Raw genomic sequence first — 13,407 nt, 5'->3', positions numbered from 1 at the left:
GCGGGACCGGAGCACGGACAGAGCCATCCGCGCCCCGCCCGGCYCCGCAGCTGCCGCGCTTTGCCGCCGCCGCCTCCTCCAGGTGGGGGTGGATGCCGCTGGAACTTCGCTGCAGCTGCGGTAGCACCTCGCACCCCGAGTTAGACCGGCGAGAAGCTCCCGGCGGACGCGATCCTTCAAAACTCCCAGCCGTGTCAGCATAGAACTTCCCACGCCCTCGGGGCAAGGAGAGACACAAGCTCGCGGATCGCCTCTGAGCGCTGATGGAGGCACATCGTGATGCCGCCTGCTCGTGTTATGCCCTTTTGCAAGGATCGTGCACTCTTTCCTCTCTTTCTGGCATTTGTCTTTTAAACAGCAACTGTATGTTAACTCAAAGCCTTCAGTGACATTTGGTTGCTTGCCCGGATTAGTTAAATTTAATTTAGAATTGGGCAAGGTGCGTAAATAGTTCAATTACCTTTCCGGCATAGCTGCCTCCATATTTAATTTTTAATTCCATCTGCCATCCTGTTGACCTAATTAATCTAATTTTTAATTTTAGCCTTATTCCCTAGACTTGAATAAACTCTGCTTTTGAGGTTTGTATTAGCTGCGTGTTGCAAGGTTTCGGTAGAGGGAGTGGGGCAGAGACTGCCGAGTGGCCTCTGTGGGAAGAGGTGTGGGGCTCTCCCGTGYTGGGAACAGCTGGCTCCAGCCAGCTCCACAGTGGTGACGCTGCGGCCACAGCTAAGCCCTTCGGCGAAGCGCAGCTAAGAAAGGGCAGAAAATGCTGTGCGGAGGGAGGAAGAGAGAACAAACGGTGAGGAACAACGGGGAACACCAGGGTCAGAGAGAGGTGAGAAGGTGCTGTCCACGGCAGAGCGCTGCAGACTCTGGATGATCCCATACCAGAGCAAAGGGATATACCCAAAGAAACTGGCAAGCCCAGGCTAAGGCAAGAACCGCAGCCCATGGAAAAGCCATGCCAGAGCAGAGGAAAATTGTGAGAAGGAAGGTGCAGTGAAGAGAAACTGTTACATACTGACTGTACATGCCCTCAATTCTCCCTGTGCTGGTCAGGGAGAGGGGAGTCTGGAATGAAGTTGAGCCTGGGAAAAAAAGGGAGAAAAGCTGTTGTTTTAACGTGTGTCTTCTTTACCACTGCTCAAACTAGCTATTACATTTTAATTTTAATTGGCAATAAATTAATCTTCTTCCAGTCAAGTTTGCATTGTTTGCAACAGTAATCGGTAAACAATACTCCTGTTTTTATGTTAACCCATGAGCACTCTCACTCCGGTTTTTCCTATACTTGTCCTGCTGGGGAGAGGGGCTGGGAGCAGCTGGGTAAACATTTGGCTGTTAGCCAAAACTAACCCACCACGAGGTTGCCAAGTATGTTAAGAACACAAGACTCCCAGTGTAGTAGCTGAAAGTATTTTCTGTGGTCAAAAATTAGTTACTTTCAGACTTGGAACTAGGGTCAAGTCCATCAAGAGTTTCTCTGATGGCAGGAAAATGCCACTTCATGCTAAAAGACGTGATTATGAGATTGCAACTGATCCTAGCAAGTTTTGATTTTGGTCATAAACAGTAACGACAGACAGATAGTAAAGTATTAATTAAATCAAATAGCCTATRTCATACACTACATAATACATGCCATTTTGTCCTTAAATTTGTATCACTAAAATCAATGAAAATCCTGTCACCCGTACGACAGATAGAGAGAATGATTGCCAGATTATGATTTATGTGCCTGACTCTGAAAATACTACCTATCCAGAATGATATTATATTCTATAATAAATGAATCACAAAATTCAAAGCTAAGGAATAGAGGGACTGCACAGACGCTAAATAAGAATCAATAAAAGAGTCATGTTATTCTCAGGGTGGGTTATAGAGTCAGTCCTTTATACAATCATTCTCTGACAACCCAGTTTGTATTTGTCAGTCTTAATGTTAATTTCCTACAAATTGCTTTGCCCTTTGGCAAAGAATAGATTTCTCTATAAAGGCAGTGATTTCGTTTTTTTAAAGAATTTCTTATTTAAACTTTTTTAACAGCATCCCAGCTTCTGCATCTGTGTTTTCACTTACCCAGCAATCAAGGCATATTTTGGTTTTGTTTTGCTTCATGTGTGTTTGACAATATCATCCAGGTATTAGTTAGTACTTTTAACTTATTGTTCATCTTTCTATACTTAGCAAAGAGGAATAAAAGTGGCTAGAATTTGCATTCAGTAAAAATCCTTAGAAAAGGTTTGAGTTTTACAAAAGTTTCACTGCAATTTGTCAAAAAAGAGATCTTCAGCACCTATGACTGCAGTTTATCCTGACAACACATACTAATGATCAATTATATGTAATTTTGCCTGAGCCAAGCTATTTGAAGCCTTTAATAATTCTAAATTTATTCCTTACAATTTTAAGCACTCTGATCTCCACATAATTGGTTTAAGAGCCTCATTCTGATCAAGGACTTTACACAAGTTGGTAATTCCATTTATTCAAGCACACAATGATACTTGATTGAAATGGCATTTTGAAGAGACAAAACTAAGAAGTTTTCTTTTTTTTTCCTCAATAATTTCACTTCTCTTCAAAGAYTAAACTTACGTATTTTGAGAAGTACTCTTTATTTTGAATGTTCAAGAATTTCTTACAGAAAATGTATGTATTGTTACGTATTGATGTGTTTAACAATAGTATCTTTAAGAGGTGACAGGGAATCTGTTACTGCCACAGTAGTAAGAGAATAATACTAATGGTAACACGAACATAATATTAAACTGGGAGTTTAGAAACTGTGCCTCACAGCTCTTCATCACTGTCCAGTCAAGAGGCATCACTGCATCACTGTTATTAACCAGAAGTTCTTCCCAAATCCAAAATATTATCCATTTTCTTTTTTTTTTTTTTTTTTGGTAACATTTTAATATTAAGGCTTAGTAATTTAGAATCATAACTACTCAGGTGTCTTTACATCTGACTAGCTGATGGAGCCTATGGGGAGGTAGCAAGGAAGATGGTGTAGCTTGCAATATACTTCTCAGTTATAATTCTGGTGTGAGCAATATGGTTGTTGCACAAGGAAAAGGATGGAAAGAGAAAAAACAAGAGGGAGTATATGTTTAAATATGTGTTTTGTGCACATATATGTTGTATGAAAGAATGTTGTAATTATACAATAAAAGCCCCAAGACATATTTTGAAAGAAAGGTTTGTGTGCATAGGTTACTGATGGAACAAAAGGACAAATGCGGACATGCTGAGAAATAAGAAATGCAAAGAAATTTATGCCCTGAACATTGTGTCACAAAAATGCTTTACTCACTTCCTGCAAATGAAGAATGTGTTTACTTAAGRCAATAAAGCATGGAGTTAAGTTTATGAAACTATTTTAACTACAAGGGCTGTGTTATTATATTTGAATAAACTTATATTGAAGGGAATCCCAAAAGAACATCTAGATATCCCCYTGCCCACAAGCAAAGCCAGATATACCTTGTCACTGCTGACAGATGTCAATCCAAATCTACTTCTAGACCACAGAATCACCATCCAGGGAGTCTGTCAGTGATAGAAAGTCCAAACTGATCTATGTCAGTGATTTTTACTAGAGGAACTTTACAAGTTTGCAATACCTGGAACAAGTTGATCTTGCTGCAATTTAAACTTATAGCTTATGGTGGATCCTATTCACAAAAAGCATGAAGAACAAGTTACTCTCTTCCTCTGATCAGCAGTCTTTCCCATATCGGAAACTACTGTAACTCTAGTCTGTATTTCACCCTTCTGATATGTTTATTACCATATTTTTACCCTGATCTTTTAATCTTATACCATAGTTTTGAGATCTCTAATCACTTTATTATCCCACTAAAGCTTCCAAATTGGACTATGTGTTTTTTTCATTGTCAATGTCTGGAACACTGGAACACCACTGAACAGAGCAGAAGATTTACTTCATAAATTATTTTGGTTTGATAGGATTTACATCTTCTTTGGTATCTTCCAGACATTAAGACATAATTTACCTTTCCCGGTATTTTTCAGAAACTAAGACTAGAATGACAAGAGTTTCATTTTCTGACCCTTTTTCAACCCAYTCTTTTGAAGGTCTCTTTTGTAAAAAAACCCTTCAATTTGCTTCAGTTTTTTACAGTTACCTGGTATCTGCTTTTCTCTACCGTTTCTCAAAAGCAATGACAAACAATTCTGAGGTCCTTTCAAACGATTCTGTGAATATTCTGGGGCAGAATTCAAAAAATGATTACAACAATCATATTTTTACAAAAAAATACAAAATGGATGTGTTACATAGTCTTATCTAAGCCCTTTTTTTTTCTTGATGTTGCTGTGATGACTGAGCTAACCAACTACCTGCCACTAGTGATTGGAACATAGGTTTTAAATTATTRTTCTTTTCCATTTCTCTACTTACTACGTCCTTCCACCACAATGGGACACTTCCTTTCATCTTCTTCATACTAATATTTATTAACCTTCATGTCTTTTGCTAGCTGAATCTCAACTTCTCTTTGACTTTTGCTACTTGTGTCTTGAACTGATTTGAACCATTCATTGCCCATTCTCCTTTGGCTTTCATCTTCAGGCCACTTCAGGCTTCAAGATTTAATGTATTTGTCTTCTATGGCTTTCCCTATTTTTCTGCTAGGACTGCAATTTAATCCTTAATATTTTTCCTTTAGGGTAAATGCTCCAGGGTGTTCATATTTCATGTCTCATTCTTCATGAATTTCATTCGATTGCTAAACACCTGTGGACCTCTGTTTACACAAGTACTGTCAAAAAGCCAGAAACCACAAAGATCCAATCCAGAGAGCATGGTTACTCAGATGGACAGCATTAAGGACACATCCATGTGTTTTTATTGACAGCTTATATATTCTTCAGAAAAAGGCATTGTTCTGTGGATCTGTCCAAAGTCAGAGGCAGAAGACCATCTCAGGACAGGCCTAAGCAAAGTCTTCACAAGCTTACAACTGAAACAGAAACATCCTAACGGTGTGACATCTCTGCCTCCTATCTCATCTAATCTTTCTGATGTTCTTTGTAGCTCCAACAACCACAGCAGATGCAATAGGAATTCACAAAGATTAATCCTGGAACTCAGGCCTTCCAAAATAGGACAAATTTTTGGGATTTGAGTTCATCTTCATCCAAAGTTGTTAAACACTGAAGGATCTGGCTTTTTTATATAACAAAAACTGCAGAACTTCCCCAACAAACTTAAGCAAGTCAGGTTTGACCAAGCCTATTCAAGAAAAACACCTCATCTAGAGATAAAATCTTAATTCTTTGCTTTGACTACTGAATATATTAAGTTGTCATTGTCAAAATTAAGTTTATGTCTCTAGAAAAGCATACAGTGAGTTTTTGTATTTGTTAAAGTTCAAAAATTCACAACTCTTTTCTTGTGTAGTGAACAATTTAAACCTTATTTTAGAATTTGCAACACAGCAATAAGCAGTGTTTTGATACCAAGGACAATCTTCTATGTTTATGTATCAATTCTTTTAGATGCAGTTTATTCTTATAAATTGGAAAGTCTTCTCATCTGACTGTTCTCAGTAGATCCAGAAGACTTCCTACCCAGGAGKTTTATCTGGCATACATCAGAGCTTCCAGAAAAAGGCAAATATCTCCCTGTGTTCTAGTCCCAGACACACCCTTTCAAAGCAAACTTTGTACGCAGTAGATTTTCTGTGAATGAAACAGTCATAACATCAAAAGATTGATGGAGCCTTTAAACCAATGACTATTAAGGCCTTCTCGTGTYATTCAGAATCTCCTTGAAAAAACATTTTCCCACTTTCAACATCTCCAAGTAGTTTATATGTGCCTTATACAGAAGTACTCAGCTTTAAGAACTATGGCTGAATTTTCAGATTTGGCTTCATTTAAGAACCAAAATGTTCAACATCTTGTTGCAGTTTATGTGTTGGATGGTGACCTGCTTTAACCATCTCACACTATAAAATCTCAATAGAAGCAATTCAGACAATTCAGAAGCTGGGTAGGACATAGGTACCAATTATGAGCTTTGACTTCCCTAAATTTCTTTCTCRTCTTTCTCACCATTTTCTGTAATTAAGTATCCTAGTATCCTAGAAGTTTAAGAAGTAGGTCAGCAGTTTTCTAATTCATACCCCCTTTAGTTTATGTTTTCCAGTGTGTGACTGAAGAAGGTCCTCCACATGTTTTTTGTTCTCACGCAAAATTGAGAAATAAGGATAAGCAAAGACGATGTGGTACTTGTTCTATTTTTATGTGCTGAAAGTTTYCTGTTTGCTCAAATATTGGTCAGAAATACAGATTTACAATTTGAGTTATGATCAACAAAAGGTACAGTGGATGACAATATGATATGAAAAGTATATTTGGTTTATTTGGTATGGGTGAYCTTATTTCACTATGGATTTTCAAGCCTGAAGTAAGTTATAAGAATCATTTTGCAAATTCATTTGCATAACTTACCTGAGTAAGTAATTATATTACAGACAAAACTAGAAGATGAAGTAAGGAAACTTTTAGCTCTTCATTCTTTTGAATAAGAATGAAAATAACATGAAAAAATTGCATATTACACATCAGCAGAAGAGTTTAGGTTTTTAAAAATTTTCCCTCTGAAATGCACTCTCCTGGGTTTTTTACTCTGTAGATCACCAGCATCTTTTAAAAAAAGTCTCTGCATTCGGAACACAGTTTGAAAAAACATAAATTGTTCTAATCATTGTAGTTGATTAAACAGGTAGGGAACCCTTTTTGATTCTTCATTTACCACTTCTTCCTCCTTCCTGAGAGCTCTGCACAGCTGGAGATTTTCAGCCCCATTGTAGCCTCCTCATCTTAGTGAAGTTCTTTGGCATGCTAATTAATCTCTTTCCTAATATTTACTCTCCCTGACCATAAGCCATTGTCTGTTCTTACATCTTATTTTGAAGAGACAGGGTGTAACTGCCCGAAGCCCCGGTCCCGCCGCACCCCGCGGGAAAGACGACACGAGAGGCGCAGACAGGTTCTTCTTTATTAATCTTCGGATTTCAGCTCTTTTTGCTAYAGTGATTTAGCAGCTCTTTTCTTCTGTAGTGATATTCAGCTCTCCTCTTAGTGATCCCAGCTCTCTCTAGCCCCCGAGCTACTACTGCATGCTTTATTATGCACTTTCTTATCTTCCCGCACATAGAATCACACCAATCAAACATGCCTCAGCCAGATCACATGGCTAGGCAGCCTCCAATGTCCATGCAGCATGTTTTTGTCTTTTATTGGTAGAATACTTTCATTTATCCAGTCCCATGACTGGATGCGTCAGCCCAGCTCGAGTCTGCGCTATTTTGACCCTCTGAGCCCAGGCTGTGTCCGAGCCCAGCCCCCACACACAGCTGTAAGATAGCGAGGGCTACGGCAGACAGGGTTCTTGAAATTCTTGAACGTCTCTCTTAACAATAKCCCTAGCCCATACATGTTGCAAGCAGGAAAATTATTTATAGACAAATTTCTAACCTTGAGATATTTTTCATGTTTGTTTTTTTTAACATTTTACATGGCTTTGCTTTTCTTTAGATTTTCTTGTGCAAAACTGGGTTTAGTTTTTTCCTGTTTTGCCAAAAACCAATCAAAATGATAAAGTTTACTCAAATACTTAAAACAATTTTTAATCCRATTTATCCAATATAGAAACATTCTGCATTATATTAGTTCATATTTCAGGCTTTTTTAAATATTATTTATTGAGAAACTTATGTTTTCCTGTAAAATGTTTTATGTATTATATCCAAAGCATTGGATACAATATATTTTATTATATATGAGACATATATTGGACATAGATTGGTCATTATATATCAGATATCCTATCAAGCTTTATCTTCTTAATAGAGCATATATTATGAAACACTTCYAATGTATTCATTGACATTGAGACTGTTAGAGAGGAGTTAATAAAATCTAAATAATTCTAATAATGCCTAAAAATGTTCATAGTAAGGTGCCATTTTTGAAGAAAGATATCCTTTATCAAAATGTTTTATGTGAGAAATAAAAGAAACTAGGCTCATGTTTTCAGACATCAGAGATGGGTAGCTACAAATTTGGCCTAATGTCATGCCTCTGAAAGATCTAAGTCTTTACAACTTAAAAGGGAGCCAAAGTCTTCACAAAAGCAAAAGCTAAGCTGATGAAAATAAAACCACCTTGCCCCTTTCTTCTGTCAGCAGCTGAGCAAAGGCCTTCTCCCCCAAATATCCTGTATTTTACAGTGATGACAGGTTTACATGCAATACTTCATTGGGTAACTGTAGGTTGGTGAATTAACCTATGGAACTAGATAGAGACAGTCACAGTTGGTAGAGTTTGGTTGAACTCCCCATGCCTCCTCCACCTGAAACATCTCTTTACTATAGAATCCTAGAATCCTTTAGGTTAGCAAAGACATTTAAGATGATCACATCCAACCATTTACCCAGCAATGCCAAGCCCATCCCAAACCATGGCCATCTACATGTCTTTTCAGTAACTCCAGGGGTGGTKACAACCATTTTCCTGGGCAGCCTGTTCCAGTACTTGACACCCTTTTCCATGAAGAAATTTTTCCTAATATCCAGTCTAAGCATCTCTAGGCACAGCTTGAAGCTGTTTCTTCTTATCACTGGGGAGAAGAGAGCAACCCCCACCTGGCTACAGCCTCCTTTCAGGCAATAGTACAGTGATAAGGTCTCCCCTGAGCTGCCTCTTCCCCAGGCTGAATAACCCCAGCCCCCTCAGCTGCTCCTCACAAGATTCGTGCTCCAGATGTTTCACCAGYTCCATTGCCCTTCTCTGAACTAGCTGCAGCATCCCAATGTCTTTCCTGTGTGAGTGGCCCAGAACTGAAYGCAGGATTCGAGCTATGGCCTCATCTGTGCCACGTGCAGGGGGACAATCYCTGCCCTGGTCCTGCTGATACAATCTGATGCCATTATTTCTGGTACAAGCCAGGATACCACTGGCCTTCTTGGCCATCTGGGCACACTGCTGGTCAACCAGCATGCCAGGTCTTTTTCCCCAGGCACCTTTCCAGCTGCTCTTCCCCAAGCCTGCATGGGGTTGTGGCTGAAGTGCAGGACCCAGTACCTGGCCGTGTTGAGCCTCAGGCAATTGGTCTCAGCTCACTGATCTAGCCTGTCCAGATCCCTCTGCAGAGCTTTGCAACTCCTCAGCAGATCAACATTCCCTCTCAACTTGATGGAGGACTGCACCGTATTCAAAAGAATTTGGCTATGAAAGTCAAGCTCTGCTTAGTTAGCATGTTGGATTTTAGAACAAAGTTAAGCATTAAAGGAATCTGAATTACAACAGAAGAATCTCAGTCAGTTTTACAGTTCAATCGCAAACCTTATCTATGGCTCTGTTCCTAGAGCTGTGTAAGACATTCCAGAATTACATGGGTTAACTGGTTTATTTTTCTGCTGCAAAACCACATTTACAGTTGAAGCCAAGTCCGTTCCTAATCAAATATATAATTTGACAGGASTACACATTTGTGCCCATTACATTAATTTGTTTTGGGCCTGTAGGCACTATTACACATGCTGTATGTCTTACCTTGTTACCAATTCATTTAGAAGTGAGAGGAGGCTATGCAATTAAGTAAATTTTCTTTACAAATAATCTCAATTTAAAGCCCAGGTCTCTGGAATGAGATTTCTTTTAGGTTTATTTTTTTAATGAATGTGCTGTAATCATTTAACCTTCTGTATAATTTAAAGGTAAATTAAATTGATCATAAATCTTGCAATTTTTTTTTTAATTTTTAGAATATAACTCAGAAGAGGTTCTGCACATTTCTACCCAACTTTTGAATATGAAAATATCAAATTTACTGCAGGAAAAAAGTCTTTCAATGACAAATTTCTTCACAGGCCCCACTTATAGAAATTTCATTTATTAAAACCACCAATACCTTTCTCATCTTTCTGTCACTTCCTGTCTTTCAAAATAATTTCTTTCCAATTCATTTCCTTATCTGAGGTTTTCAGGTATGTTTCAGAATACAGGTACATAGCTTCTCTTTTACCTACTCCTTTTCATCTTTTTTCRTCTCTCCCTTGTTCTCCCACTTTCTTAACTTAACTGCTCTGGCTGTATTTTATCTTAATAATCACACATATGGTCTATTTCAAAAGTGGAAAATTGATATGGAACAGGAAGACTACAACAACAAACAGCACTGCTGTAGAGTAGAGTTGATCTTCCCAGTTACCAGGACTGATAAAGCTATTGGGAGTAGACTGGTGCTAATTTATAGATTATTGCAGTGTCCAGCCTAATCACTCTATATTGAACTGGACGTTTTGAACTGCCAGCAGTGCTTCACAATTGGCTGCTTGTGTTAATCATGACATCTAGGGACTAAATATTTTTCTATATGATCATTCTTGYAACTAGTTTGATTTTTCTGATCACCTTTAATACATTAAAAAACCGGAAAAAATAATTCTAAGACAAACAAATAACCCTTAWTGAAACAAAATAAACCACAAACCACTAGAAAATAACCCAAGGAACACAGAAAAGGAACTCCAATTTCATGGTACTCCAATTAACAAATAATCCAAATAAACACTTAAAATGTGTCAATGCAAAATAATTTCTTCCTGTAGGATGCTAATTCTGCTAATATAGAGGGTATTTTCACATAGCAGATTTTACTACTTTAATCAACCAAACTGAAAGATTTCATTTTGTCAAAATTTAGGTGACCTACTAAAAAGTAGTTTCCATCCTAATTAATTGGCTGCGGTTTGTAGTTTCTGTATTTCGAACACTAAGTTTCTCAGAGTCCCAGACACTGTAAAGCGAGAGATGTGTGAACATCAAAGGACACCATAACAAATTGTACATGTTGTAGTTTTGTCACAGAGCCTGGCCAAAGACCTAGAAATTTCTAACCATCTCTCTTCTTAGGTAGACCAGAGGAGAGAATAGAAACATAAAGTGTTTAGATAATAAAGAAGTARTTTAGAGATACCAGTAGATGAAATTTGTCATTCAATTAAAATTAATGTTTCAATTCAAGGCAATTAAAACACTGAAATTAATTTWAARAAAAAGGTTTTTAGAGTTAGGATTCTACAAATAGTTTTGGGACATTGACTTTTCATCTCAATTTGACAGGGAAGAAAATGTGAAAGGATATGAGATACTTTACACATTGTGAAGAGTCTCAAAAGCAGTTTACAAATCTATTGGAAATTTGCATGCCCCTTRCTTAAAGATGATTTTCCAGTAGGATAATGTGTTTCAAAGGGCACAAGATACCACAGGGAGAATTGCCATAACTCCAATCTCAAATCTAAATCACTCTGAGATGGGAGTTTTTCCACATCCATAGCAAACATTTTCTTTCTAGCATAGACCCACAGTATACCAAATGGCTGAACACACAGGGGAAAGTGGGGAGAAGGCACTGCTCAACCTCTTCCACATACCTATACAGGTTTGTGGCTTTAGACATCTGTAATTGACCCAGAATTTAATCCACCTAGGTTTAAATAGATTTATTAGGTCACAGGTTTAACATTTCTACTGAAATTTTCTGGTCTTGAACAGGGATCAGATGCTATTCTATGCTCTGTTTTGTTATTCTGTGGTGCCTTTACAGACAGCAGTGAAAATGCTAGCATAAGACTGATGGAAACCCATGGAGCTACCCTTTGGATTCAGCAGTACCCCACCAACAGACCTCAGTTCCTCCAATGGCTCCTATGGAGCTTAACAGAAATGCAGAAATTTATTGACACAGCTGATGAAGCTTTCTTCTTCCCTTTCTCTCAGTTTGCATGTGGCTAGGCTGCGTACTAGACCATAAGCTGACCTTAAATTCATAGCTCTCTAACGAATAATTGTTGGGATATCTTATTAGCTTAAAACACTGTTTGTCCAATAGTTTCCCAGCTTTTTGAGTACCAAAATAATGGTATCTTAACACACAACCTGGTACTTTGCACTTTAAAAAAATCTGTGTTTTTTAAATATCTCTGTCACCATAATAAATTATTATGATTTATACTTTTATTTGATTATCATGTATCATACCCATCTTAACTCTACCAACCCATGAGAGTACAACAGTAATTCTGATCTCTCACTACTATTTGTTTTGGGGATTTTTGTTTGCTTTGCCTTTTCTTCTTTTTTAAACTTCTCCCCTCCTTCACATCATCAAGGCAAACACCAAGGATCTCAAATTTCCTTTTACCTTCAAATATTGCACAAGCAACATAATTTCCCTATATCATAAGTAATAACCTAGAGTACTGCATCCTTGCTCCAGCATTCATTTGAAGGAGGCTGCTTGTGTTTCAGAGAAACCTCYAATACCCAGCATAGTTTCTCCAAATACCAAATATAAGTCATCACTGAAATTGTTAAGAGACAAAAAAGGCTGGTCCTTTTAAAATTTTTTACTCTTYCATACAAGTGTAGCTCTGGACTCTATGCAGAAATTTAATTTTCATGTATCACTCTGAATGACATACTCAGTAGCAAAAGGAGCTGAAATTTGCCAGCATCTCTGAGAATCCAAACCCCAAACTATCAACACCTACGAAGGAGGGGTTGCATTGCATTCATTAAGGGATGGGTTTTTCCAAAACCATGCATAGCATGGAGCCTCATGTTCATCAGAACTCTTATCAAAGAATCACCTGATCCTAATAACAGGGTCTCTCTCAGATTCAGAGAACAGGAACAGTTTTAGTCACATGATACCAGGCTTTCGTTTAATCAAGGTGGAGGAACGWCCCCATTCATCTTCTGCAACTTTTTGTGTTGGTGACTACATAACAGTCATAATTCTGGGGTTACTCAATTCTTTGTGAGAGAGACTTACAATGAACAATTACATTTTCAACTAAAGTATCCCTGGAAGAGGGAAAGAAGTTTCAAAACTTTCCAAGTTCCAAGAGAAGTTTCAAAAACCAGCAACGAGTGAATGACATAGAAATTCCTGATTTTTGATATCAGCCTATATCTATGTCAGTAGTATGAAAATTAGATTTTTTTTTTTAATAGACCACAGTTCTCAGACCAAAACAGAAGCTATRCAGAGGTGATAGGTACTATTTTGAGACATGGCACAGACATTTTTAAACAGTATCCTAAAAGTTGTGCTTACAAAATCATCTTGTTACCTCCTCTCAGAGACTGATCTGGAAAYGGTACATAGAATTAGAACAACAGAAACAAATTATATCTTTCACATGGAACATTAAAGTAATAGGCTGCATTGATCAATATACACCAAGTTACATTATGAATACCAGAAGTCTGTACTAATTGCTCAAGACTTTAAATTATGTTTGAATCTGATTGTTCCTGATGATAGGCCATGTACACAGAAAATATTAAAAA

The 13,407-nt window shown here is 37.8% G+C and overlaps 1 protein-coding gene across 6 annotated transcripts in view; it reads right to left on the bottom strand.

Annotated features, from left to right (window-relative positions):
• The window catches only part of SPOCK3 (SPARC (osteonectin), cwcv and kazal like domains proteoglycan 3), a 327,128-nt gene that overhangs the window by 49,501 nt on the left and 264,220 nt on the right, over positions 1 to 13,407 (bottom strand). The window contains exon 1 of one of the 6 annotated variants that reach the window (XM_057378295.1): positions 1,025 to 2,642. The exons of the other annotated variants lie outside the window; for them this stretch is intronic. The gene's annotated coding sequence lies outside the window, so the exon portion shown is untranslated. Of the gene's footprint in view, positions 1 to 1,024; positions 2,643 to 13,407 lie in introns of those variants that run through there. 6 annotated transcript variants of the gene reach the window in all.

Source organism: Malurus melanocephalus, unplaced genomic scaffold (assembly GCF_030028575.1).
Source record: "Malurus melanocephalus ecotype Western Australia unplaced genomic scaffold, MMel_1.1 scaffold_352, whole genome shotgun sequence".
In the NCBI taxonomy this organism is placed as follows: Eukaryota; Metazoa; Chordata; class Aves; order Passeriformes; family Maluridae; genus Malurus; species Malurus melanocephalus.
This window is presented reverse-complemented; position numbering and strand designations above follow the sequence as displayed.